Source organism: Eleutherodactylus coqui, chromosome 11, assembly GCF_035609145.1.
Source record: "Eleutherodactylus coqui strain aEleCoq1 chromosome 11, aEleCoq1.hap1, whole genome shotgun sequence".
In the NCBI taxonomy this organism is placed as follows: Eukaryota; Metazoa; Chordata; class Amphibia; order Anura; family Eleutherodactylidae; genus Eleutherodactylus; species Eleutherodactylus coqui.
This window is the reverse complement of record NC_089847.1, coordinates 75,765,443-75,792,965: the sequence shown is the minus strand read 5'-3', so window position 1 is coordinate 75,792,965 and position 27,523 is coordinate 75,765,443.

The window sequence follows — 27,523 nt, the reverse complement described above, 5'->3', positions numbered from 1 at the left end:
AAGTACCTTGGTATCCCACAATCTCATGGGAATCAGGATGAAGAGGCAAGGAAGATAGGACCTGTCTTACTCTTTGGAGGTACTTGGCTGTTGCTAAAGAACAAGCTCAATGGAAAGAACAAGGGAATCAACATGTACACCTTGCAAGTCATCAGATACCATACTGATAGTGAGCTGGCCAAAAGGAGACATGAAGGCTGCTGATGTGAAAACCCAGAAGCTCCTTACAATGTACAGAGGTTCCACTCCAAGTCCAACACCCAGAGACTGTACAATCTGCAGAACATTGTGGAGAATAACAGGGCTAAGATCCTTGGGGACTTCCAGATACAGATGGGCAAACAGCTACTGGCCAACTATCTGGACCAGAAGACCATAACGGTGATAGGTGTAGCAGTACCAAGCGACCGCAACAGCACGGAGTATGAGAAGCTGGAGAAGTACCAGGGCATGAAAGAAGAACTAGTAAGGATGAGGAAAGTGAAGGTCAAAGTGGACCTATTGGTAGCAGGAACACTAGGAACAGCTGAGATTCTGCGCAGAACCCTCAAACTCTCAGGTCTCTGGTAGAGGATCCGAAATTGAGGAAGACACATACCATTCATAGGTGTGAGAAAATTATATACAGTGCTGTATCAGTGACCAACAGTCAAGATCCCTAGTGGGACTAAAGAAAACTGTAGAAAAAAGTCATGTTAAAACTATATTTAAAAAATTGACATTAAAAATTTAATATTTGGGCAGATTTGCCCATACTGTCTAATAGTTAGACAGTTCAAATTTAGACCAGACAATGTTAAAATGTGCCAGATTTACCACAGTGACTGCTGAATGGTAAATTTTGTTGTATTTTTAGACTGAAAAAAACCCTAATAACTCATCAGGCCTGACTTCTATACCGGGAACAAATTATTAAGCAGCATCTATGAAAGTACTTGGAGAAAAATGGAGTAATTACCTAAAGCCAGCATGGGTTTGTAACAAGCAAGTCAAGCCAGACAAATCTAATTTACTTCTATGACCGAATCACCGACTGGGTTGATCAGGGAAATGCAGTGGATATAGTATATCTTGATTTTAGTAAAGCATTTGACAAAATATCTCATACCATACTTATTGAAAAAAATGACTAAATATGGGATTGACAAGGCAACTGTTAGGTAAATTCACAACTGGCTGAGTGATCAAAGAGTGGTCATAAATGGCTGCACATCCAAGTGGAAGAATATATCAAGTGAGGTACCACAAGGCTCTCTCCTAGGCCCAGTGTTCAACGTTTTATAAATGGTTCGGAGGAGGGATTATCCCCCTCTACTCTTCTTTAGTCAGACCAAGTTGATTAGTCCAGTTTTAATATAATAAAAACAGGTTTACAGAAAGGCAACGCGTTTCGGTGCAGTATGCACCTTTTTCAAGCCTATTTCAACATATGGACTAATCAACTTGGTTCTCGCGATTTCCATCGGCGACGGAGAGGACTTTGAGGAGTCGGCACACAGAGGAGGGGGCTTCTTGTTTCATACACCCCCCTCCTTCGGAGTAAGTGCCATTTTATTCTGTTATTTATGCTTTCCGTCTCTTACGGGATGGACAGCACTTGCATTTGACTTACCCCTGTTGCTCTTTCCACGAGCGCATAACTGTTTTTACTTAAAACCTACACTTTAAAATAAAGACATAGACAAACCAGAGCAAGTTCAGAGAAGAGTTACCAAGATGGTGAGTGGTCTGCAAATCATGTCCTATGAGGAACGGTTAAAGGATCTGGGAATGTTTAGCTTGCAAAAAAGAAGGGCGAGAGGAGACTTAATAGCGGTCTACAAATATCTGAAGCTCTGTCACAGTGCAGAGGGATCAGCCCTATTCTCATTTGCACAAGAAATGACTAGAAGCAAAGGGATGAAACTGAAAGGGAGAAGACACAAATTAGATATTAGAAAAAAAACTTTCTGACCTTGAGGGTGATCAATGAGTGAAACAGGTTACCATAGGAGGTGGTGAGTTCTTAAATGGAAGTGTTCAAACAAAGGCTGGACAGAAATCTGTCTGGGATGATTTAGCGAATCCTGCACTAAGCAGAGGGTGGACCAGATGACTCTGGAGGTCCCTTCCAACTCTAATCAATCAGTGGTGTCTCATGCATAGACACCTATGGCTTGAGTACCCGCCGGATCTAAATAGCGTTCTGTGATGATTACTCTGTTACATGCATCCTGGCACACCGTCAGTTGACATCTCTGGCCTTGCTGTACATGTGCACTCACTAGTCCCTGGTCTGCTGGGACCTATTGTGTTTCCAGCTCAAGCTGCTGATCGTAGCAGTTTGGTAACTTTAGTTTAAATCAGATTGACATCTATTGAAAGATTATATATGACAAATGAATTGTTATATGAATAGTCCTACCAAATTAGCTCAGAGTGTTCTTGTACTTATGAGTGGGAGCTGAGAATGACTAGCCTCTAATACGGACAGTCCAAATCTACTGGACAGCCATTAATTCCATGCATCAGTTGCACAAGTATTTGAAAGAGCTTTTATTTGGAGCTTTGTGTAGTACAGTGACTTTTTTACCATATTTAGATTTATCATTGTGTAGGTGGTTCATAGTGGGATGAGCCTATAAAGAAATGTTATGGTGGTTTCTTAACGTTAGTGGTTTTCAGCATATGTGGTTCATACTGTATGGTTATGTGCTGAGTCTACCACAAAGGCCTCGTGACAGAGATTGAGGAGATGATTATTAATTGTTTAAAAACAAAAAAATATAAATTCATATTTTATACTTTAATTTTAAGTAAAATGTACAAAACAATTTATAAGGCGCTTTGAGAGGTGGTTATATTTATTCCATTGTTAGTCTTTTTCAAATGTGTGGATACCGCACTTAAAGGGGTTGTCCCGCGCCGAAACGGGTTTTTTTTTTTTTTTTTTAACCCCCCCCCCCGTTCGGCGCGAGACAACCCCGATGCAGGGGTTAAAAAAACAAACCGCTCAGCGCTTACCTGAATCCCGGCGGTCCGGCGTCTTCATACTTACCTGCTGAAGATGGCCGCCGGGGTCTGCTCCCTCCGTGGACCGCAGCTCTTCTGTGCGGTCCATTGCCGATTCCAGCCTCCTGATTGGCTGGAATCGGCACGTGACGGGGCGGAGCTACACGGAGCCGGCATTATGCACGAGCGGCTCCATTGAAGAGAGCAGAAGACCCGGACTGCGCAAGCGCGGCTAATTTGGCCATCGGAGGGCGAAAATTAGTCGGCTCCATGGGAACGAGGACGCTAGCAACGGAGCAGGTAAGTAAAAAACTTTTTATAACTTCTGTATGGCTCATAATTAATGCACAATGTACATTACAAAGTGCATTATTATGGCCATACAGAAGTGTATAGACTCACTTGCTGCCGCGGGACAACCCCTTTAACTGTGCACTCAACACCTTTTTTCCATTTGGAGTATCGTTAAGCTGCCCCTAACTTATTGGCTTTCTTCTTTTTCTTTTTTTTCTTTTTTTCCTGGGAAACTACTACAGTTTGGAGGAGGTGGTTGGCTGAGGCAGCCACAATTACTGTTGAAGGGGCGCACTGAAGGGCACTATTACTGTATAAAGGATTTGCTATGGGGCCACTCACTGTTTAAAGAGCACTATTACTGTGTAAGGGGGCAATGAGGGGCATTATTGCTCTTTTCTGTGAAAGCGGGCACTGAGGAGCATTATTAGCTTTAAAAAGGTACAGGCATTATTACTTTCAAGGGGCATTATCACTGCTTAGGGGTCATGCAGAGGGAATTATTGTCTAGGGATACACAAAGGGCATTCTTCCCTTATGAAGTGAACTATCGTGGGTATTGGAAGTACAAAAAGGTATTAATACTATATGGGAACACAAGGGAGGCACTGTTATAGTGTGGTGCACTAAGAAGAGCACTATTACTGTTTGGAATTCACAAGATGTATGGTTCACTGTTAACCTCTGGTGCACAATATTGGGCACTATCAGTCACTATTGTTGGGGTTGTCTCGTGAAATCAAGTGGGGTTCAGCACTTCTGTATGGCCATATTAATGCACTTTGTAATATACATTGTGCATTAATTATGAGCCATACAGAAGTTATTCACTTACCTGCTCCGTTGCTAGTGTCCCCGTCGCCATGGATCCGTCTAAATTCGCTGTCTTCTGGCGTTTTTAGACGCGCTTGCGCAGTCCGGTATTCTCCCTGGTGAATGGGGCCGCTCGTGCCGGAGAGCTGGTCCTCGTAGCTCCGCCCCGTCACGTGTGCCGATTCCAGCCAATCAGGAGGCTGGAAACGGCAATGGACCGCACAGAGCCCACGGTGCACCATGGGAGAAGACCCGCGGTGCATCGTGGGTGAAGATCCCGGCGGCCATCTTGGTAAAGGAAGAAAGAAGTCGCCGCAGCGCGGGGATTCGGGTAAGTAATAAACTTCTTTTTTTTTTTAACCCATCCCTTGGGTTTGTCTCGCGCCGAACGGGGGGCCTATTGAATAAAAAAAAAACCATTTCGGCGTGAGACAACCCCTTTAATGTTATAACAAAAAAACTAATGCCATACAGTCTGTGACTTCCTAATTTCTGAAGCGCATAGTTTGAGAGCACCGTGCCACACAGCAGCGGTAGAGGGGGTAGCAGCAGAATGCAGAGTTTGTATAAGTTGGTAAAAGATTATTGGGGTGCTGAAAAAGCACGGAACAAATGATGTTTTGTGATACAATTTTTGCAGACACAAATAGTGGCAAGGAGAAATCTTCACAGTTGTCTGGAACAGAAGGAAAAGATGGGAAAAGTGAACCATTTCAGTCTGAGAGGATGCCACCTGTAAGTCACAAAATATAATTGTATTGTGTAGAGCTGAATTCAACTACTATGGTCAATGTAATATTGGGAATTGTATAGTGCTTTTTTTTCCATTAACAACATACTAGTATTATTCAGTCACTATACGGTGATTTTATTTAGGACTTCTATAGTAGTAATATTGGCCTTTGCCTAGTATGTTTTGCTCAGTTACAGTATTTGACCACTCTATGTTTATGGTCTATGGCGATATTATTGGCTATATATTGGTACTTGTATAGTGCTAGCGTACACTTTTTCCTCATCGTGTGATAAGATGTTTATATGTTCCAATATTTGTAGGGTTCGCCACTTTATCATTTTCACAAATGTGCTTCAAACAGCACTATAAATCACTTCAGTGATATATTGTTGTTTCGAGTATTTGTAAAAACAATAAGAGAAAAACATTTTAAGTGGTAAGAGGCATGACAAAGTAAGGAAAAATTCACTGCAGCAAACGGTGCACTGCTATTTTTCCGTAATGAAGGCAATTTTGTATGTGGGCTGGTGGGGTTTGTGTGTCAGAGCTGCTTTTTAATTCCAGTCCAGCTCTGACTACAGATGTAATACATGCATCAATGAAAATATGAGGCACATTTTTCTAATGAGCAGTAACTGCATAGAACATTCATATTGTATGTCACATCTAAAAAGCCTCCAGCTCTTTTTGCATGTCGTACAACATTTTCAAAATTGTCTTAAAAAGGTTTTCCAGTGAAATACTATTGATGACCTATCCTCAGGAAAGGTCATCAATAGTTAATCGGCCATGGTCTGCCGCTCAAGCCCCGGCCAATCAGCTGAGCAGGTGAATGCTGTCAGTGCCGCAAATTCAGAGGTCGGAGCGGAAGTCTCCACACCGAGCTCTGTGTAGTGGCCAGTGCTTGTAACTGCAGGCATGGCTCCCATTGACTTCAATAATAGCCGTGTCTGCAGTTACAAGTGCCGACCACTACATGGGATGTCGGGGCGGAGACTTGCGCTCCAAATACACAGAGGTCTGAGCAGAAGCCTCTGCGCTGACCTCCGTATAGTGGCCGGTGCTTGTAACTGCAGGCACGGCTCGTATTGAAATCAATGGGAACTGTTTCTGCTATTACAAGTGCCAGCCACTACACAGAGGTCATCGCGGAGACTTCTGCTTCAGCTACGACCTCTGTGCGCATGCTGTCAGCACAGCAAATACACTCAGCTGATCGGTCAGTGTCCCGAGCAATGGATCCTAGCCGATCAACTATTGATGACCTATCCTGAGCAGGGGCGTAGCTATAGGGGATGCAGTTGCACCCGGACCCAGGAGGCTTAAGAGGCATATAAGGCCTTTCTTCTCCATACAGGGAGCCCAGTACTATGAATAAAGCATTATAGTTGGGGATCCTGTTACAGATTTTGCATTGAGGCCCTGAAGCTTCAAGATATGCCTCTGATCCTGAGGGGATAGGTGATCAATAGTATTTACCTGGAAAACCCCTTTAGGTGCTTTTACAAGGAGCAATTATTGCCATAATAATTGTTGGAAACAGCAAATTCAAGCGGCCACTGACAGGGTACTGAGCGACAAATCGCTCACATATCAGCGTTGCTTCGTTTTAGCTGAAATAAAACCCAAGCGATTATCAGCCTCTGTAATCTATGAATGACTGACTGTTTACAGTGTATGGAGGCGGGCTGCCGGAAAAGATGACCAGCAGTCTCCAACAGTTGTCCCGTGTAAATCTAGCTTTGTGCACAGTTACAAAACCATGCAAAAAAAATTGCTGTACTGAACGTCACAGCTTCGCAAAGTTCAGTAGTTCTAATATTTCTCTTCAGGAGTATTGTGCATGTTACACTGTAGTTACATACAAGTATAACTCTCAATGATATTCCAGTATTAATGTGCAAATTGTGTTTGTCATCATGTCCTCACACTGAGACTGCTTCAGAAGAGTAAACTGATTGTTGACCCTTTAACCCATTTGGCACAACAATCAATACCAGTTGTGGTGTTCATCAAATAGGGGCTGCAGATGTTAGAGATTATGCAGTGGGCAGAATTGCCAGTGGTCTAAGGCTCTTTAGGTTGTCTCTTGAAATTGCGAGTTAGGATATCTACCCAGGGTAGAATACATCAATACATCTTATGGTGAAGAAATATAAAAAAAACATTGCTCAGGGAATTATTTACTCCATTAAAACACCCCACACAACTAGGATTAAAAAAGGAGAAGCTTACTTATTTTAGGGGGTAGTGTGCAAATCGATAACCAATACCACCTTCCAGGTCCACATAACATATAGCAACTCCACAATATTTAAGGACTTCAAAGTGATAAAACAACCACTCGTTTTTTTTTCAGTAAGATCACACACTTACTCTGAAGAGCTTTTCTTAATCTTGAACTGTTCCTACATTTTGAGGGTTTTTTTTTTTTCTGGGACATACTACAAATCCTGATAGACTATTGTATGAATGTGACTTAAAACTCTGGTAGGGAATCAGACCAGAAAAGTGTCATTTAAAACCACTGTGATTATCTGGGATGTAGAATGTGAAAAGTGCAGAACACTTCTAGTAATGATTTACACATCAGGAAGCTGACTAGTTTTACTCACTGGTTGTCCTCATGTATTATTGTACTGATCAATGTACTTCTCAAAGGTTGGCCCCCACTGAATAAACATAAATTGCCTGTCCTAAAGATAGGCAATAAATGTATTTGCTTGGAGAATCACCTTAGTGATCTGCCTATTTAATTATGCATGCAAAAAATGGGGGTCAGTTTAGTGACCCGCCATATGTATAGTTAAGTGTTATTTTGCTTATCCTAACATAAACCGCGCATGCTTCCAGATGAGACACTACTAGAGAGTAAACAAGAGGTTTAGAGCAAAAGACAATCTATGTATTGTAAAAAATTTTATGAATTTTGTACTTTATATTGTTAGATTCTGAATTAATTTTTTGTGAAGAAAAGCCGACCCAGAGCAAACCTCCTCCATCTTACAGATAAGACTGATTTTTCAATTTTTTATTTAATCTAACCTTTTTAAACCTCCTAAAACAGATTTATAATGATAAACACAGACTATCGCATAGCACAGTTATGTAACCTTAACGTGAGAAGCACATACCTTGTAACTCATAGCTGAAGGCCTGCATGCTCTTTTCTGTAAGATGCTACCACACCTATGGTAACGTTAAGTGTAAAGTGAAATGAGCTTGCTGAATGCAGGAAGGCATGTGCTGCAGGCTAACTCCACCTATTTTATGCATCTCTGTTTCACAGTGAAGAAATCACATTAAGCCTATGTGCACACAGGACAAATATGCTTCAGAATGTCAACTGTAGAATTTCTGCTGAGAAGTTGATAAACCATCCTGAAATCCACAAGACATAAGGACAATTACACAGCTGATATTTTCAACTCCATGTAGACAAAAAAAATTACAAACTCATTCACTTAGACCGGCTGCACGCAAACAAATTTTTGCTACTAAATCCGCAGCAGGCGTTCGCACTGTGGATCCACAGCAAATATCGTTCATGGCATGCTATGGGAAATCTTTTTTTTCCTGCACACTCATGGAAACCAACTGTCATTTCTGTGAGCAGAGGAAAAAATCGCAGCATGTTCTATTTTTGCACAGATTCTGCGTGGACAACTTCTATTGAAATCAATGGATGCTGTCCGTCCCGCTATCTGTTCGCAATTAACATTGTGGACAGGTCACGGATTCTGTGTCCTTGCATAGTGAGAGTGCGGTAAACCTACACAAAAAAGAAAAATCTGTACTGCACATGTCTGACGGTGCCTCACCGCGACCATCCACAGTACAGATGAAAAGAAGAAGCCAGGTACGTGTGGACGCCAGCTGCTGTCAGGGTTGGATTCCGCTGTAGGCTCCCGCATGCGAAATCCGGCTCAGCCGTGTGCATGCGGTCTTAGCTAGGATTTCAAAACATAACACCTATAATTAGACCAACAGTAAATAGCTGTGAAACAAAACATACTATACCAAAACAAGAATCGCAGCAGAGTCAAACATTATAAAATAACAAGGCACTTTTTATTAACAAACTATTTTAACTAGAGATGAGCGAGCACACTCGTCCGAGCTTGATGCTCGTTCAAGCATTAGGGTGCTCGAGATGCTCGTTACTCGAGACGAACACCACGTGGTACTCGAGTCAATTCCATTTTCTTTCCCGCATGTTTAGCGTCATTTTCTGGCCAATAGACATGCAGGGAAGGCATTACCACTTCCTTCTGTGACGTTCTAGCCCTATCCCACCCCCCTGCAGTGAGTGGCTGGTGAGATCAAATGACCGCCAAGTATTTAAAGCGGTCCCGCCCGTGGCTCACCTCAGACACACACTGGAAGAGATTAGGGAAAGTGCTGCTGCTGCTGCTGCTATAGGGAAAGTGTTAGTGGAGGATCCTGTCCTTAAGAACCCCAACGGTCCTCCTTAGGGCCACATCTGACCATGTGCATTACTGTTGTGGCTGGCTGGGAGCAGTTTTGCACAATTTTTTTTTTCATCTCAGGCTGTGCAGGCCATTACAGCTATAGCGTTCTCAGTCTGCAGTCTATTATACAGAGTATAGGGAAAGTGCTGCTGAGATAGGGAAAGTAGTACTGTAGGATCCTGTCTTCAAGAACCCCAACGGTCCTTCCTAGGGCTACATCTGACCGTCTGCATTTTACTGGGTGGCTGCTGGGAGTTGTAGTGCTTGCATTTTAGTTGTACGCAGCTATGCCTGTTTTGCAGCCTTCCGTAATATTTTTTTCTGGCTGGAGTGCGCGTTAAAATACCGCTCTCAGCGTGAAAGTGTACGCAAATAATTCCATACTTATTTATACCATTCTGTGTCTGCAGTGAATTAGACCAACAGCGTACTGCCGCAGCCACCTTTACAGGGAAAGTGATATACCCTATACAGCCTCTATCCTGTGTCCAAAAAAAACAAAAGCTCCTTCGTTGGGCCGCATCTGACCGTGTGTATTTTACTGGGTGGCTGCTGGGAGTTGTAGTCCTTGCATTTTAGTTGTACGCAGCTAGGCCTGTTTGCAGCCTTCCGTAACATTTTTTTCTGCCTGGAGTGTGCGTTAAAATACCGCTCTCAGCGTGAAAGTGCACGCAAATAATTTCTAGTCTGCAGCTGCAACCTAACTTATTAATACCGTTCTGTGTCTGCAGTGAATTAGACAACGGTCTCACCACTAAACAGTACTGCTTGAGAAAGGCCGATATAACGGCCGAAACGCGTCGCAATAAAAAGGAATTACTATATATACCTTCTGAATTCTGCCTGCTACCTTGGATTCAGGGGTGCTTAACCACTAGCACCCCTGCGAAGTAAGTAAACATCCACATCATATACACCTCGTTTGCACTACCTTGCATCATCTGCCATTTTCCAAAGCACCGGAGCGCTGGTTAATTTTCTGTTTTTCACATTGCACTAAACAGTACTGTAATATTACCGGAGCCACTGCAAAGTATTTCAGCTCAGCCGCTGTGCAGAGCGTCTCACAATACCATTTCCGTTGATGGGGTTGAGATCGCCGCAGTTACCAGCACTATCCACTGGCTTTACAGTCTTCTCCCACTCCACACAGCCTCTATAATCTACAAGTCTCTGCGAGCAGTAAATTACTCCTAGGTATCAGTGCAAGACAGCGGGTTCCTTTTTTCCTAATCACAGCTTACAGCCTCTGCTATCTACAAGTCTCTGGGAGCGGTGAATTAAGGCCCAGTTGTCAGTGCTGTACAGTGGGGTAATTTATTTGGCCCCTGCTCTATTCGTAATCCGCCATGATAAGGAGCAGGGGTAAGGGTCGAGGACGTGGACGCAGACGTCCAAGTGAGGGTGTGGGCACAGGCCGAGTTCCGGGTCCAGGTGAATCACAGCCGGTTGCTGCGGGATTAGGAGAGAGGCAAGTTTCTAGGGTCCCTAGCTTCATATCACAATTTATGGGTCCACGTGGTAGACCTTTATTACAAACAGAGCAGTGTGAGCAGGTCCTGTCGTGGATGGCAGAAAATGCATCCAGCAATGTATCGGCCACCCAGTCTTCTACGCAGTCCACTACTCCTGGCTTAGGGACTGCAACTCTGAATCCTCTGGCTGCTGCTCCTCCTCACTCCATGAAAATGACATATTCTGATGAGCAGGCAGACTCACAGGAACTGTTCTCGGGTCCCTGCCTTGAGTGGGAAAAAATGGTTCCTCTCTCACCTGAGGAGTTTGTCGTGACCGATGCCCAACCTTTGGAAAGTTCCCGGGGTCCGGGTGATGAGGCTGGGAACTTCCAGCAACTGTCTCAAGAGCTTTCAGTGGGTGAGGAGGATGATGATGATGAGACACAGTTGTCTATCAGTGAGATAGTAGTAAGGGTAGTAAGTCCGAGGGAGGAGCGCACAGAGGATTCGGAGGAAGAGCAGCTGGACGATGAGGTGACTGACCCCACCTGACTTGCTAAGCCTACTGAGGACAGGTCTTCAGAGGGGGAGGCAAGTGCAGCAGCAGGACAGGTTTGAAGAGCAGTGGGGTGGCCAGGGGTAGAGGCAGGGCCAGACCGAAGAATCCCCCAACTGTTTCCCAAAGCACACCCTCGCGCCAAGCCTCCGTGCAGAGGGCTAGGTGTTCAAAGGTGTGGATGTTTTTCAGTGAGAGTGCAAACGACCGACGAACAGTGGTGTGCAACTTGTGTCGCACCAAGATCAGCCGGGGAGCCACCACTACCAGCCTCACCACCACCAGCATGCGCAGGCATATGATGGCCAAGCACCCCACAAGGTGGGACGAAGGCCGTTCACCGCCTCCAGGTCACACCACTGCCTCTTCCCCTGTGCCCCAATCTGCCACTCAGATCCAACCCCCCTCTCAGGACATAGGCACGAGCGCCTCCCGGCCTGCACCCACACCCTCACCTCCACTGTCCTCGACCTGATCCAGCAATGTCTCTCAGTGCAGCGTTCAGCCGTCGCTAGCACAAGCGTTGGAGCGAAAGCGCAAATATGCCGCCATGCACCCGCACGCACAAGCTTTAAACGTGCACATTGCCAAATTAATCAGTCTGGAGATGCTTCTGTGCAGGCTTGTGGAAACGGAGGCTTTCAAAAACATGATGGCGGCGGCGGTCCCGCGCTACTCAGTCCCCAGTTGCCACTATTTTCCCCAGTGTGCCATCCCAGTCCTACACCAGCACGTCTCCCGCAACATAAATCGTGCCCTCACCAACGCGGTTACTGGGAAGGTCCACTTAACCACGGACACGTGGACAAGTACTGACGGGCAGGGCCACTCTATCTCCCTGATGGCACATTGGGTGAATTTAGTGGAGGCTGGGACAGAGTCAGAGCCTGGGACCGCTCACGTCCTACCCACACCCAGAATAGCGGGTCCTACCTCGGTGCTGGTATCTGCGGCGGTCTATGCCACCTCCTCTAAACCCTCCCCCTCCTCCTCCTACTACTCAACCTCTACCTCTCAATTAAGAAGTGTGAGCAGCACGTTGCCAGCAGTCGGTGTGGCGTGGCAGCACAGCGGTGGGCAAGCGTCAGCAGGCCGTGCTGAAACTACTCAGCTTAGGTGACGAGAGACACACGGCCCCCGAACTGATGCAGGGTCTGACAGAGCAGACCGACCTTCAGACCAACCTGGCTTTCACCGCCGAGCCTCCAACCGGGCATGGTTGTGTGTGACAACGGCTGTAACCTGGTGGCGGCTCGGCAGCTCGACAGCCTCACACACTCCTGGCCCACGTCTTCAATCTGGTGGTTCAGCGGTTTCTGAAAAACTACCCTCACTTGTCTGACCTGCTCGGCAAGGTGCGCCGCGTCTGTGCACATTTCCGCAAGTCCACCACGGATGCTGCCACCCTGAGGACACTGCAACATCTGTTTAATCTGCCAGAGCACCGACTGCTGTGCGACGTGCCCACGCAGTGGAATTCTACACTGCATATGTTGGCCAGGCTCTATAAGCAGCGTAGAGCAATAGTGAAATACTAACTCCAACATGGGCGGCGTAGTGGTAGTCAGCCTCCCCAATTCTTTACCGAGGAGTGGGCCTGGATGGCGGACATCTGCCAGGTCCTCGGAAAGTTTGAGGAGTCTACCCAGATGGTGAGTGGCGACGCTGCAATCATTAGCATTACCATCCTGCTGCTATGCCTGCTGAGAAGTTCGCTGCAAGGCATAAAGGCCAACGCTTTGCGGTTGGAACAGGAAACGGGGGATGACAGTATGTCGCTTGATAGCCAGACCACCCTCATCCCTCATGTCTATATCTCGGCGCGTTTTGGAGGAGGAGGAGGAGGAGCAGGAGGAGGGGGAAAAGACAGCTGGGCACACTGCAGAGGGTACCCATGCTGCTTGCCTCTCATGTGTTCAGCGTGTATGGGCTGTGGAGGAGAAGGAAAATCCTGAAAGTCATCTTCCTAGTGAGAACAGCCATGTCTTGCGTACTGGCACCCTGGCACACATGGCTAACTTAATGTTAGGCTGCCATTCTCGTGACCCTCGCGTTAGACGCATTCTGGCCAACACGGATTACTGGGTGTACATCCTTCTCGACCCACGGTACAAGGAGAACCTTTCCACTCTCATTCCCAAAGAGGAATGCGAAACTTCTCATCTGACAGCGCTAGCGGCAGAAGGCGCAGTTCCGAGGGCCAAGTAGCAGGGGAGGCGCGGAGATCAGGCAGCATGTACAGCGCAGCAGGGGAACACTTTTCCAAGGCTCTTGCCTGCTTTATGGCTCCCCAGCAACACTGTGTCTCCACTCCCCAGTCAAGGCTAAGTTGGAGGGAGCACTGTAAAAAGATGGTGAGGGAGTACGTAGCCGATCGTACCACCATCCTACGTTGGTGCTCCATACAACTATTGGGTGTCAAAGCTGGACACGTGGCACGAACTTGCGCTGTATGCCCTGGAGGTGCTGGCTTGCCCTGCCGCTAGCGTCTTGTCAGAGAGGGTGTTTAGTGCAGCTGGGGGAATCATAACGGATAAGCGTACCCGCCTGTCAACTGCCAGTGCCGACATGCTTACACCCATAAAGATGAACAAAGCCTGGATTTCCCCTGATTTTTCCACCACGGAAAGCAACGGTACCTAAAGATTCTTTTTGCTGCACCCGGATAAATAAGCATTCTCTATCACCGGAAAAAAAGGGGAAATTAGCTTTGTCAATCACTCTCTGATATTAGTCATCCTCCTCCTCCTCCTCCTCCTCCTCCTCCTCCTGAAACAACATGTCATCACGCTGAACTGTCAATTTTTCTGCGGCCCAAAACGCTCTGCTTACAATTTTCTTACAAAAGTATTGATACTTTACCAGAAACCAATTTTTTTCACTGGGCTGCCTCCAGGCTCTGTTGCAAATTAAGCAACAGCGAGCTGTATCTTTAAAAAATATTTCTGGATTTCACCTGCCCTCTTGGTTGATAAATTTTTCAGAGGTACACTTGTACTCTTGGTACACTAATTTTTCTGGCCCTCGCCTATACTAATGGTACACCAATGTTTCAGGGGTATACTCTTGCTACAGAAATGTTACAGGGGTCTGCCTATACTTCTGCTACAGAAATGTTACTGGGGTCTGCCAATACTTCTGCTACAGAAATTTTACTGGGGTCTGCCTATACTGTTACTACAGAAATGTTACTGGGTTCTGCCTATACTTCTGCTACACAAAGTCTTCTTATCGCGGTGTTTTACCTATCTGGACCAAAAGCACTGACTGACTAGGGCATGAATTGTGGGCCGAGGCCAACATGTATTTTCTCTCGCGTTACCACAGTTATCTGGTGCACTGGTTTGGGCCAAACAAGAGGAGCGATACTGCACAAATGAGACGTTCACTGCTGCGCTAGCATTGGAGTCCGCTCTATGTCTGTGATTGCTGAGGGTTTGTGCAGAGGCCTATGTCCTCGGCGCAGTGAAAGTCTGCCATGTTTGGGCACTGTGATTTCTTCATATTTAATACTGTCTTTGGGTTCCTTGGACTCGCCTATGCTGTGGGTGCACACAGACTTCCCATCGTGGTGTTTTACCTGGCACAAAGTCACTGACTGACTTGGGTAGGGTGCAGAGTGCAGATGGCTTTCCCCTTGCGTAGTCTATGAAGTATCCAGCACCCAAACAGAAGGAGTAGTGTGTGGACACATGGATTCCCCATTGCTATGTCACTCGCGGCACCTTGGGCCACACAAGGTGTTTGCTGGGACCGAGCCTGACCCAGGGCCCGCTCACATACTTCCCACACAGACTATAGCAGCATTGTGGAGATGTGTAGAAGTGCTGGGCTGGCTTCCTTTATGCCCACATTTGCGGCTCGTGACAATTTTGCGACAGAGGTGGCACGGGATTGGAATGATGATCGTACATCAATTTATCATTGATTCTCAACAGCATTGTGGGCTATTGCCCACCCCTTTCAAAGAGGGTCGCTGCCTGGCCCTGCCAACCCTCTGCAGTGTGTGCCTCCGGTTCCTCCTCATCGCAGACGCACTTAGAAATAGACATGCAGGTGGTGTAGCTATGAAGCGAGCGTGCTACATGAGGGCAGCTGAAGGCTGCGCAGGGAAACTTTTGTGTGCGCTGTGGACGCTGGGTCGTGTGGGGTGTTGAGCAGCATGTAACCCTGGAGAAGAGGCAGCGGTGTGACCCGCAGGCAGTGATTGTGCTTGGTTGCAGGCAATGTGGTGCTTAGCTAAGGTGTGCCTTGCTTGCTAATGAGGGTTTGTCCGAAGTAAAAATTGTTAGGTGGGGGGGGGGGGGGCGGGGCAGACTCTTGCCCCCATTGTGGCTTAATAGTGGGACCTAGGAGCCTGAGATGCAGCCCTGCCTGCTGCCCTTGCCCTTCCCTATCTGTTTCTGTGGTGTTTCCATGACTTTCGGATGTTTTCCGGAGTTTCACATGTGAAAACCTATGCGGAGCATCGGTCATATACAAAAATGCTCGAGTCTCCCATTGACTTCAATGGGGTTCGTTACTTGAAATGAGCTCTCGAGCATCGTGAAAAGTTCGACTCGAGCAACGAGCACCCGAGCATTTTGGTGCTCGCTCATCTCTAATTTTAACCCCTTAGTGAAGAAGCCTGTTTGCACCTTAGTGACCGAGCCAAATTTTGGAAATCTGACATGTGTCACTTTAACGTGGATATGCAAAACCTTTACGGAGCTATTCTAAGTGATTCTGACATTGCTTTTTCACCATTTTTACTTCATTTAGTGGGTAAAAATAGAATTTATGCATATTTATTAAAAGCGCCAAAATTGGGAAAGTTTTCAACTGCAATATGTCAAATATGTGCAAACATAGTGTACAAATTTTTGATAAGATATATATTTCCATCTGTTTACTTTATTCTGGAAGCGCATTGAAAAAACTTTAGTTTTTTTAACCATTTAGGAGACATACAAATTTAACATTAACAACATTTTAAGGAACATTTTGTTTTCCTACACCAAGCCAAGATTGCAAAGGCTCATAGAGCTCAGAATAATAGATACCTCCCAAAATTACCCCATTTTAAAAACTACACCCTTTAATGTATTCACTGAGGGGTGTCATGAGTATTTTTACATCACAGTTTTTTTTCTCCGGATTTAATGTGATTTAGTGGGGAAAAAAATAAAATTTGATATCTTTGCAAATATGTCATTTTAAAAAACAGGTTTTTTTTCTATAGTGCACATGAAAATGAGGATTTACACCCCAAAATGGATACCCCTGTTTGTCCTGTGTTCAGAAACATACCTATTGTGGCCCTAATCTTATGTCCGTATGCACAATGGGGCCCAAACCGAAAGGAGCAGCCGGTGTCTTTCAGAACAGAAATTTTACATGAAGGCAATTTAGGCCCCATTGCCCACTTGTAGAGCCCTTGAGCGGCCAAAACGATGGAGAACCCCCACAAATGACCCCATTTTGAAAGCTAGACCCTTTAATGAATTTATCTACGTGCTAACTGCGTATTTTTACCCTACAGTTTATGAATGAATCTAAGCAAAGCGGTAGAAAAAAATTACGATTCTCTTTTTTTGGCAATTCATAAACTGTAGGGTAAAAATACACAGTACGTACCTAGATAAATTTGATAAGGGGTCTAGTTTTCAAAATAGGGTCATTTATGGGGGTTCTCCATCATTTTTTGAGAATTGTGTAAATTTAAAAACAGTTTTTTTGTACAGCACAGATATAAATGAAGACTTGCACCCTAAAATGGATACCCCCTGTTTGTCCCGTGTTCAGAAACATACCCATTGTAGCCCCAATCTAGTTACAGGACACATGGCTAGGCCTATAATGGAGGGAACACCCGTTGGATTTCAGGGCACAACTGAATAAATTCCAGGCCCCATTGCTCACTTGTGCAGAAAAAAATTGACTCCCTAAAAATAATCTCCCCCCTTCGCTCCCTTTTTGGCGTTCCCCAAATCTTAGATAAAAGTAATAATGTAAACGGTGTGGTATGTCTGAAGACAGGGGTAATTACGGGGGCCTGGTTGAGTAGGGCACATTGGGCAATAAAATCGGGCATCCGTTCTCCACCAATGCTTTTTGGGAGGTATTTTGTGACCTCAGCGGCAGGAATGGGGTGTAAAAAGTGGCGCTCTGTTAGGCATCGTAAGCTTGCTGAGGAGTGGCGGTCTTACACAGAAGGTGCTCAACAAGCTGCTCCTGGAGCTGCAGAAGGCGAGCAATCCTTAAGGCGTCTCGTAAATTATGTATTACAAGTAGCAATCTGAATAATGGCGGGCTCACACAGCCGTATGTGGAATCCACTTGCGGAGACCCGGGGCGGATCCCAGCTGTGAGCCTGGCCGTGGTGCTGTGAACGGCCTTGTACTGTGCATAACTGCGTACTCACACAGGCGGTCATGCACAGTACACCGTATTTTGTTTGTATTTCCCGTGCCATTGCTTAGCGATGAAGTGGGTACCCGCAGCCCATACACAATGTAGTTGCGTATGGGCTGCAGGTATGTCTGCGACCATGGAGCACAATGGGCTCTATGTTGCACATATCCACGGTAAAATAGAACATGCTGCATTCTGTTTTCTGCGAGTGGATTACGTAATTCCAACCTGCTATGAGTGGAATTGTGTAATCCAATGCATTTGATTGAGCCGTGTATTACTGCGGATCTGATGCATGCAGAATCCGTAATTCCTATCCGGTCGTGTGAGACCAGCCTAAGGTAGATTGCTTCTTTTTTATCATGTGACCGGGACCACTCAACGAGGCCTCTGGTCACTGCTCCAGACTAATAGCGACCTTTGGTTGCCGGGAGCAAGGAGATTTTAAATTTCCCAGGCTCCCCGACTCCTGCAAATGTATCTGGCATTTTGCTGGCAGTCGAATGCACAGAAGCCAGGAAGGTCCACAGAGGAGGATCGCGTCAGGGTTCAAATACAGTGGTCTCTGGTAAAAAGGGACCTTAGTTTTGCAATTTCATCTCCCTTCACGGATCCGATCGTAAGGGGAGATAAAAGAAGTAAAAATAAAAAGTTTAAAAAGTCTCAACTTTCCATGATCACTGTTATCCAATTGATACAGTGGTCCCCGGTCACATCTCCCTGTACTTGGCTATCTTTGACAGCTGGGTGCAGGCAGATTTTAAATTTGCAGGGCTCTTTGGCTTTTTACGCATGCGTGCCACATCGGCGCATGTGCAGAAGCCCGCTGCAGGTCGGCGATCACGGGCGGGGGGACATCTTACCGCGTTCCCAGGTGACATCTCCTGCCTTTTGGCTACCTTCAGGTGCCGTGAGCCCGGAGATTTCACATTTGCCTGGGCTCCAGGCCGCCTGCGCATGCACGTAACATCATACGTCTAGTTCCGGAGGACCAGATTACCGCCGGACATCAGGGAGGACCGGGGTGAGTAATCTCAGCTGCCCTGATAAATCTGATCAATGCTACTGCATTACATTTTGTTAATTAATAAATATAAAACCAAAATCGCCTGGACTTGGACTAACAGACATAAAAATGTACCATATCACACCTAGGTGTTCAATATGTCATTGGCTACAGAAAAGAAATTCCCTTATAGCCTGCAGACACGGAATAATTCCTTGTGTCTGATAAGCTAAAATGCAAAAAGAAACAAGAACCCCTCTGAGGGGCTAAGAAGAGTAGGTGATCAATTATTACAACTGGTCTCGTATATGAACAGAGAAAAATACATTACAATGTGTATGCAGCTTCTGGATGATAAAGATACCTATCAGGTGCTCACATCAGACCTGACTGCTACCTTCTGCAATAGTCTAAAATCTCTTATGCGAGTGAAGGAAACTAACTGTATTGGCTTCTCTGAATATGAGTTTGACACCTACTTACCCAAAAATAGCAACCTTCTATTGTCTACTAAAGGTTCATAAGGGCCTGGAGCCCTTAAAGGGGATATCAATAATCTCTGGGGTGGACTGTTTGACTTAAATGCTAGAATTTATCTTGATAGAATACTACGGCCTTTCGTGAGTGCACTGCCTCGTGATACATCAGATTGACGGTCTACTTGTGAATCCCCATATCTTTCTCCCAAGCCTCGATGTCGAGGGACTATACCGTTTCATCCCCCACAACAGGGGCTTGAAGCTATCTGCTTTTTTTTTTAAAACTGAGAGGCAATGCATTTAGCATGCATAATCAATTCACCATTAATCTGTTGTCCTTTCTACTTCTACGAAATTATTTCATCTTCAATGGCCATTTCTTCCACCAGCTTAGGGGTACGGCGATGGGGAGCCCTTGTGCCCGATCGTACACTAATTTATTCCTGGACTGGTGGGAGGAATGATTTGTCTTTACTGAGGCTAATGTTGGCTGGACAGGCAACATATTAATTTGGTTACGCTTCATTGATGATATTTTTTTGTTATGGTCTGGAACAAAAGATGAGTTTCTTGCCTTTTGTTGCACATCTCAATAGGAAGACTATCAATTTGAGGATTATGGCAGAAATTCAGGAAGATGCAATTGCCTTCCTAGATATTGGCATCAGTAAAACTGCAAATGGTACCCTCACATCAACCTTGTTCCGTAAACCAACAGCCGCTAACAGTCTCCTCTCTTGTGAAAAGAGGAATTCCCATAGGCCAATTTTTACGGTTGAGGACGAACTGTTCCAAGATTGAGGACTTCAGATCGGAAAGTTGTAAACTGCATGATAGATTCACCCAGAGAGGATACCCCAACACCATCATTCATGGAGCTTTTGAATTTGCAGAGAAGCAAACTAGATGGGATCTTTTGGTTCCATGCAAGCAAGATTCAGATAAGACCTTAAGAATCGTAGGCACATTTGATAGTGGGGTACTACACAGCTACTCAATAAATACTGGGAAATTCTACAAGAGGATGAGGATTTGAAGAGACTCCTTCCGGAGGTCCCACTGCTGACTTTTAGAAGAGGTCGTAACATCACGGACCGAATAGTAAAGAGCCACCTGAAACCACTGCAACCATCCAAGCGGCTTAATAAATATCAACCTGTGGGTACTTTCTTTCTCTGACTCCCGTGCATGTGGTTGCATTAAGAAAAGGGGAGCCTTTAAAAGTGCCCACACAGGGATCGCCTACATGAATCGAGAATTCCTGAACTGCCGTAGTTCCAACTTGGTTTACATTGCCACTTGCCCATGTCCTAAGAACTACATGGATAAGACGACACAGCAGTTCAGAAGACACATTCTAGCACATATTGGTAACATACGACGAGGAGATAACACACCCCTCTGCAATCATATGCGACTATTTCATAAGAGGGATCCAGGTCTTATTAAATTGCAAGGCATTAAATCCATCAAAAGCTTTGGCCGTCATGCTAATATAGACAAACGAATCATGCAGAAGGAGGTAGAATGGATTTTTAGGATAGACTGTGTACAACCGAGAGGGTTGAACAAAGTCTTGTCTTTCAATAGTTTTCCCTGAGGAGATTGACAGGAAGATCAGCTTTTGATAAATAGAGTGAGTTGATCACGGGTTAAGTGCTCTTCATGAGAAGAATCCACCGTAATGCTATTTTTTGTGTACTCTTTAAATTCTGCTTTGGAACAGTGTCATAATCTTGTGCATAAGGATATCTGATGCCTCCAGTGGTCCTTGATCACTATCTGGCACAATTTGTATGGTGTATCTACTGACATATGTGACAGCAAGACAATGGCAGTGTAGGAATAGGTAAATGATTGATACTTTTTGGCTCCCGGTTTGATAATATTTGTATTGACATTTTAGAACTAGGAGTAAAGGATATTAAGGAGTATAAATGCTGTATCATGACTTAATGAACCTCATTACTACTGAATGTGTGAACTTTCAAGGATACAGTTATCATTAACCCCTTAGTGACCAAGCCTGTTTGTGCCTTAATGACCAGGCCAAATTTTGCAAATCTGACATGTGTCACTTTAACATGGAAAAACACCAGAAAGGTTTTGCATATCCAAGCGATTCTGACATTGTTTTTTCACCACATGTTGTACTTCATTTGGGCGGAAAAAAAAGACTGATAGAATTTGTGTTTATTTATTAAAAGCGCCAAAATTGGGAAAATTTTGAAAAAATCGTAATTTTTTCACATTTCCAACTGCAATATCTCAAATATGTGCAAACATAATATAGAAATTTTTGCTAAGATAAATATTTCCATCCGTCTACTCTATTTTGGGCGCACATTGGAAAAACTTTCGTGTTTTTTTTTAACCATTTAGGAGACGTACAAATGTAACATTACTTTTCAGCATTTTGAGGAACACTTTGTTTTCCTACATCAAGCCAAGATTCCAAAGGCTCATAGGAGTCAAAATGATAGATACCCCCACAAGTGACCCCATTTTAAAAACTACACCCCTTAACGTATTCATTGAGGGGTGTCATGAGTATTTTAACCCCACAGTTTTTTTTCAGGAGTCAATGCAATTTAGAAGAGAAAAACTAAAATTTCATATTCTTGCAAATATGTCATTTTAAACACAGGACTTTTTTCTATGGTACACATGAAAATGAGGATTTGCACCCCAGAATGAATACCCCTGTTTGTCCTGTGCTCAGAAACATACCCATTGTGGCCCTAGTATTACGTCTGTATGCACAATGGGGCCCAAAATGAAAGGAGCAACCGGTGGCTTTCGGAAGAGAAATTTTGCTTGAAGGAGATTTAGGCCCTATTGCACACTTGTAGAGCCATTGAGTGACCAAAATGATGGAGAACCCCCACAAGTGACCCCATTTTGAAAAGTAGACCCCTTAACGAATTCATCTAGGGGTACGAGGACTTTTTTGATTTCACAGTTTTTGAATGAATCTAAGCCAAGCAGAAGGAAAAAATTACGATTTTCATTTTTTTGCCAATTGTGTCAATTTAAAAACAGTTTTTTTTGTACAATGTACATAGGAACAAAGACGTTCACCCCAAAATGGGTACCCCCGTTTGTCCCGTGTTCAGAAATATACCCATTGTGGCCCTAGTATTAAGTCTGTATGCACAATGGGGCCCAAAATGAAAGGAGCAACCGGTGGCTTTCGGAAGAGAAATTTTGCTTGAAGGAGATTTAGGCCCTATTGCACACTTGTAGAGCCATTGAGTGACCAAAATGATGGAGAACCCCCACAAGTGACCACATTTTGAAAAGTAGACCCCTTAACGAATTTATCTAGGGGTACGAGGACTTTTTTGACTTCACAGTTTTTGAATGAATCTAAGCCAAGCAGAAGGAAAAAATTACGATTTTCATTTTTTTGCCAATTGTGTCGATTTAAAAACAGTTTTTTTTGTACAATGTACATAGGAATGAAGACGTTCACCCCAAAATGGGTACCCCCGTTTGTCCCGTGTTCAGAAATATACCCATTGTGGCCCTAGTATTAAGTCTGTATGCACAATGGGGCCCAAAATGAAAGGAGCAACCGGTGGCTTTCAGAACAGAAATTTTGCTTGAAGGAGATTTAGTCCCCATTGCCCACTTGTAGAGCCCTTGAGTGACCAAAACGATGGAGAACCCCCACAAGTCACCCCATTTTGAAAAGTAGACCTCTTACCGAATTTATCTAGGGGTACAATGACATTTTTGACTTCACAGTTTTTGAATAAATCTAAGCCAAGCAGAAGGAAAAAAATTACGATTTTCATTTTTTTGGGCAATTTTGTCGATTTAAAAACAGGTTTTTTTGAACAGTGTACATAGGAATGAAGATGTTCACCCCAAAATGGGTACCCCTGTTTGTCTCGTGTTCAGAAATTTACCCATTGTGGCCCTAATGTACTTAAAGGAAACATGGCTAGGCCTATAATGGAAGGAGCACCCGTTGGATTTCAGGGTACACACTGAATAACTTCCAGGCCCCCTTGCCCACTTGTAGAGACATTGAGCAGCCAAAACGAAAAAGAACCCCCACAAATGATCCAATTTTGAAAACTAGACCCCTTAACAATGTCATCTAGGGGTGTACTGCGTATTTTGACCCCACAGTATTTGACTGAATCTAAGCAAAGCAGAAGGAAAAAATTACGATTTTTATTTTATTGGCAATTTTGTCAATTTAAAAACAGTTTTTTTTGTACAGCACACATAGGAATGAAGACGTTCACCCCAAAATGGATACCCCCATTTGTCCCGTGTTCAGAAACATACCCATTGTGGCCCTAAACTAATTACAGGACACATGGCTAGGCCTATAATGGAGGGAATGCCTGCTGGATTTCAGGGTACAACTGAATAAATTCCAGGCCCCATTGCCCACTTATACGGAAAACAAATTGACTTCCTAAAAATACCCCCTCCTCCCCCGTCATCCCCATTTTTTGGCATTCCCTAAATATTAGATAAAAGTGATAATATAAACCGCGTTTTAGGTCCGAAGACAAGGGTAATTACGGAGGCTGGTTGGGTTGGGCACATGGGGCAAGAAAACCGGGTAATCCCCCTCCTCTCTCGCTTGGGGGTATTTCGTGACCTCAGCGGCGGGGATGGGGTGTAAAAAGTGGCGCTCTGTGAGGCTTTGTAATCTTGCTGCAGTGCGGCGGTCTCACACAGAAGGCGCTCAACAAGCTGCTCCTGGAACTGCATGAAGGCGAGCGTTCCCGGGGCTTCTTGTAAATTACGTATTACAGGTAGCGGTCTGAATAACGCCGGGCTCACACAGCCGTAGGTGGAATCCGCTTGCGGAGGCCCCCAGCAGATCCCAGCTGTGAGCCCGGCTGTGACCCTGTGTACGGCTGCATAATGTACTGCGCATAACTGCGTACTTACACGGGCGGTCATGCGCAGTACTTTTTTTTTGTTTGTATTTCCGCACCGTCACTTAGCGATGACACGGGTACCCGCAGCCCGTATACAACGTAGTTGCGTATGGGCTGCGGGTATATCCACGACCATGGAGCACAATGGGCTCTATGTTGCGGATATCCGCGGTAAAATAGAACCTGCTGCATTCTCTTTTCTGCGAGTGGATTACACAATTCCAACCCGCTAATGTGAGCGGAATTGTGTAATCCAATGCGATTGATCTGCGTATTACCGCTAATCAAACGCATGCGGAATCCGTAATTCGTATCCGGTCATGTGAGACCGGCCAAAGGTAGATCGCTACCTTTTTATCACGTGACCGGGGACCGCTCAACGAGGCCACCCGTCACTCCTCCAGGCTCTCGGCGACCGTTGGTCACTGAGAGCAAGGAGATTTTAAGTTTCCTGGGCTCCCCGACTCCTGCGCATGTGTCCGGTGTTTTGCTGGCGGTCGCATGCACAGAATCTGGGAGAGTTCACGGAGGAAGATCGCGCCAGGGTGCAAATATGGAGGCCTCCGGTAAAAAGTTTCATCTCCTCTCACCGATCGCATCGGTGAGGGGAGATGAAACGAACTTTTTTTTTTTTTAACTTTTACGTGACCGCCGTTATTCAATGGATAACAGCAAACACGTGATCAGGAACCGCTCACCGCGGCCCCCCGTGAAATCTCCAGGCTCTCGGCTAAGTTTTGTAGCCAAGAGCAGGGAGAATTTAAGTTATCCTGGCAATCCACGGCTTTTGCGCATGCGTCTGCCGCTTTGGCAACGGCCGCGATATGATCCGTGAGGGGAGATGAAATGTAAGCGTTTTAAATTTTTTTTTTTTACTTTTTAAACTTTTTTTTAACTTTTTTACCCTTTTTTTTAATTACTTTTTTACACTTTTTTTTACTTTAAATGATCACTGCTATCCATTGGATAACAAAGATCATCTCTGCAGGGATATCCCTCTGCTCCTGACTACACATGGCAGTCAGGAGCAGAAAGATTTTAAATTTCCCGGGTCCTGAGCCCCTCTGTGCACGCGCCCAATGTCAATCATCGGGCGCGCATGCGCAGAAGGGGACTCAGGTCCCGGAAGAACGAGACGCCGCTGAGGACCGGGGGTGAGTATTTTCACCTCCCCTCATGGATCCGATCCATGAGGGGAAGTGAAATTAAGCTGATTTTTACTTTTTTCAAACTTTTTCGCGATCGCCGCTATCCACTGGATAGCGGCGATCGCGGGTCTGGGGACCGCTCGCCGCGGTCCCCGGGGACATCTCCTGGTTCCCGGCTACCTTCAAGAGCACTTTTATTTACTTTTTTGCGATCGGCGCTATCCATTGGATAGTGCCAATCGCAATGCGGGGGGGGGGGGGGGGGGACTGCCCGCAGCCCAGGATGACAGCTCCATGCTGTCGGCTACCTGCAGGCACCGACAGCATGGAGCTGTCACGTCCATAGCCCACGGGGCTTTATTCTCTGCATGACGCATGTTTTTACATCCTCAGAGAATATAGCCCACTTGGGCAGGACGTAAAAACACTATGGGCTGGTCGTTAAGGGGTTAATATTATCAATTCCTGTTGCGGCTGCCAGAGGGGGTTCGTGTACCCATAGATATACTTAGACTGTTGAAACTTCGGACTACGTGTCCAGCCCAGAATTTATGCTGCACCAGCAGTATTGAGTCGTACACTTTCACTGACTCTCAACCATTCATCCTTGACTGGTGTACGAATTAGTTTAGACAGGCCCCTCCTTGATGTGACGCTTGAGCGCCACATTCCAATGTCTATACGCTATCTAGCCTTGATGTGGTTATTGAAAGAGTGAAATCTGGCACACCCCTCTATGACGCAATTCAGAGCTTTATGATGTCAATATACCACCTAGCGACAGCACAGCTAGTGTATAAATGAGCGGGGATTGCACACCCATGGACAGGAGTACCTGTTTATGATCGAATGGCCACCACCCAGTTACGGGTGGGCTGATTTAGGTGCACCATCTGATTGGCCTGGGATGCAATACACCCCCCAGGAGGGGGAATTGAACCAGGGCTTTTAAGAACAGACTGAGCAACACCCTGGTTATTCGTCTCCAGACTACCTTTAAGGCTGGTGATGCTGCTGAAATTTTTTATTTTGTGGTGCTGGGAGGATTTGGGATAGATTGGAACTAGATAAAACCTATTCTTTAACTGATAGTTACTGAACCAGAGCTAGTCACTAGAGATGAGCGAGCACCAAAATGCTCGGGTGCTCGTTACTCGAGTCGAACTTCCCGCGATGCTTGAGGGTTCGTTTCGAGTAACGAACCCCATTGAAGTCAATGGGCGACCCGAGCATTTTTGTATGGGACCTATGCTCCGCTAAGGTTTTCATTTGTGAAAATCTGGGAAATTCAAGAAAGTGATGGGAACTGTGAGGGTATATATATATATTGCCATATGTTCTTTATACTTTTATACCTATATGCAAGTTTTATTCAATTCCAAATGAGAAAAAACTTTAATACTTCGCCTTACATCAGATATGCCAAGGCTTTGCAAGAGATGTCCTAGAAATTCAGAGAAAACCACCGAACCAGACGCAAGGACGCATGTACTCGGCTGTTTTCCCAGAAGCCCATATCAAGATGTTCAAATGTACATGACTGTTATATGATTTTCACTGTCTCAGTCCGCAAATCCGGACTGCCCATATATGGTTATAAGCCCATCACCCCTTAGTGGTGAGAGGGCAGAGGGTATAAGATCTCATGTAATCTGTAATAAAGTGCGCAGTTTTTTCTCCCGTGTGAGGAGCTAGACCAGACTCCTGTGTGTGGTGTCTCTTCTTACGGCCGGCAACGGGGCAAGTGGGGTGGGCCGGATTGGTGCTGCACTTAGAAATTTAACCCTCATAAATGGCGCCCGAACGTGCGGCGGTAAAATCGGAGCTTACAGCGCAATTCACCCGGATCCACGCTACTGAGAAACCGTCCTACTGCAAACCGAGCCTGATCAACTCACTTAGAACTCCAGGTAAGACAGACATATATTTATGTTGTGTTTTACGCTGAGAGTCTTGCAGCAGGACTGACTATCTGTGGTTTGTGACCGGACGGATTGGGTTAAGAGTTCTACACGGTAACTCGTGTGGGCTCCGGGTTTGCCGTCATGGACCACTGACCGTGATATGCGCACCAATGGCTCACCCAGAAATTAGTCTGTAGTTTATTTGTACTTTGAAGTCCGTAGCGTTTTAGCGATAGTGGAGATTGTTAGATTGTTTGTTGTATCTGCAGAATTTTTTTCTCTTACTTTTTATTTTGTCTCATAGAAGAAGGGACCCTCGGGTTTAGTTTAGTTAGTTAATGGTTTAGCTGAGGAGGAGACGCAC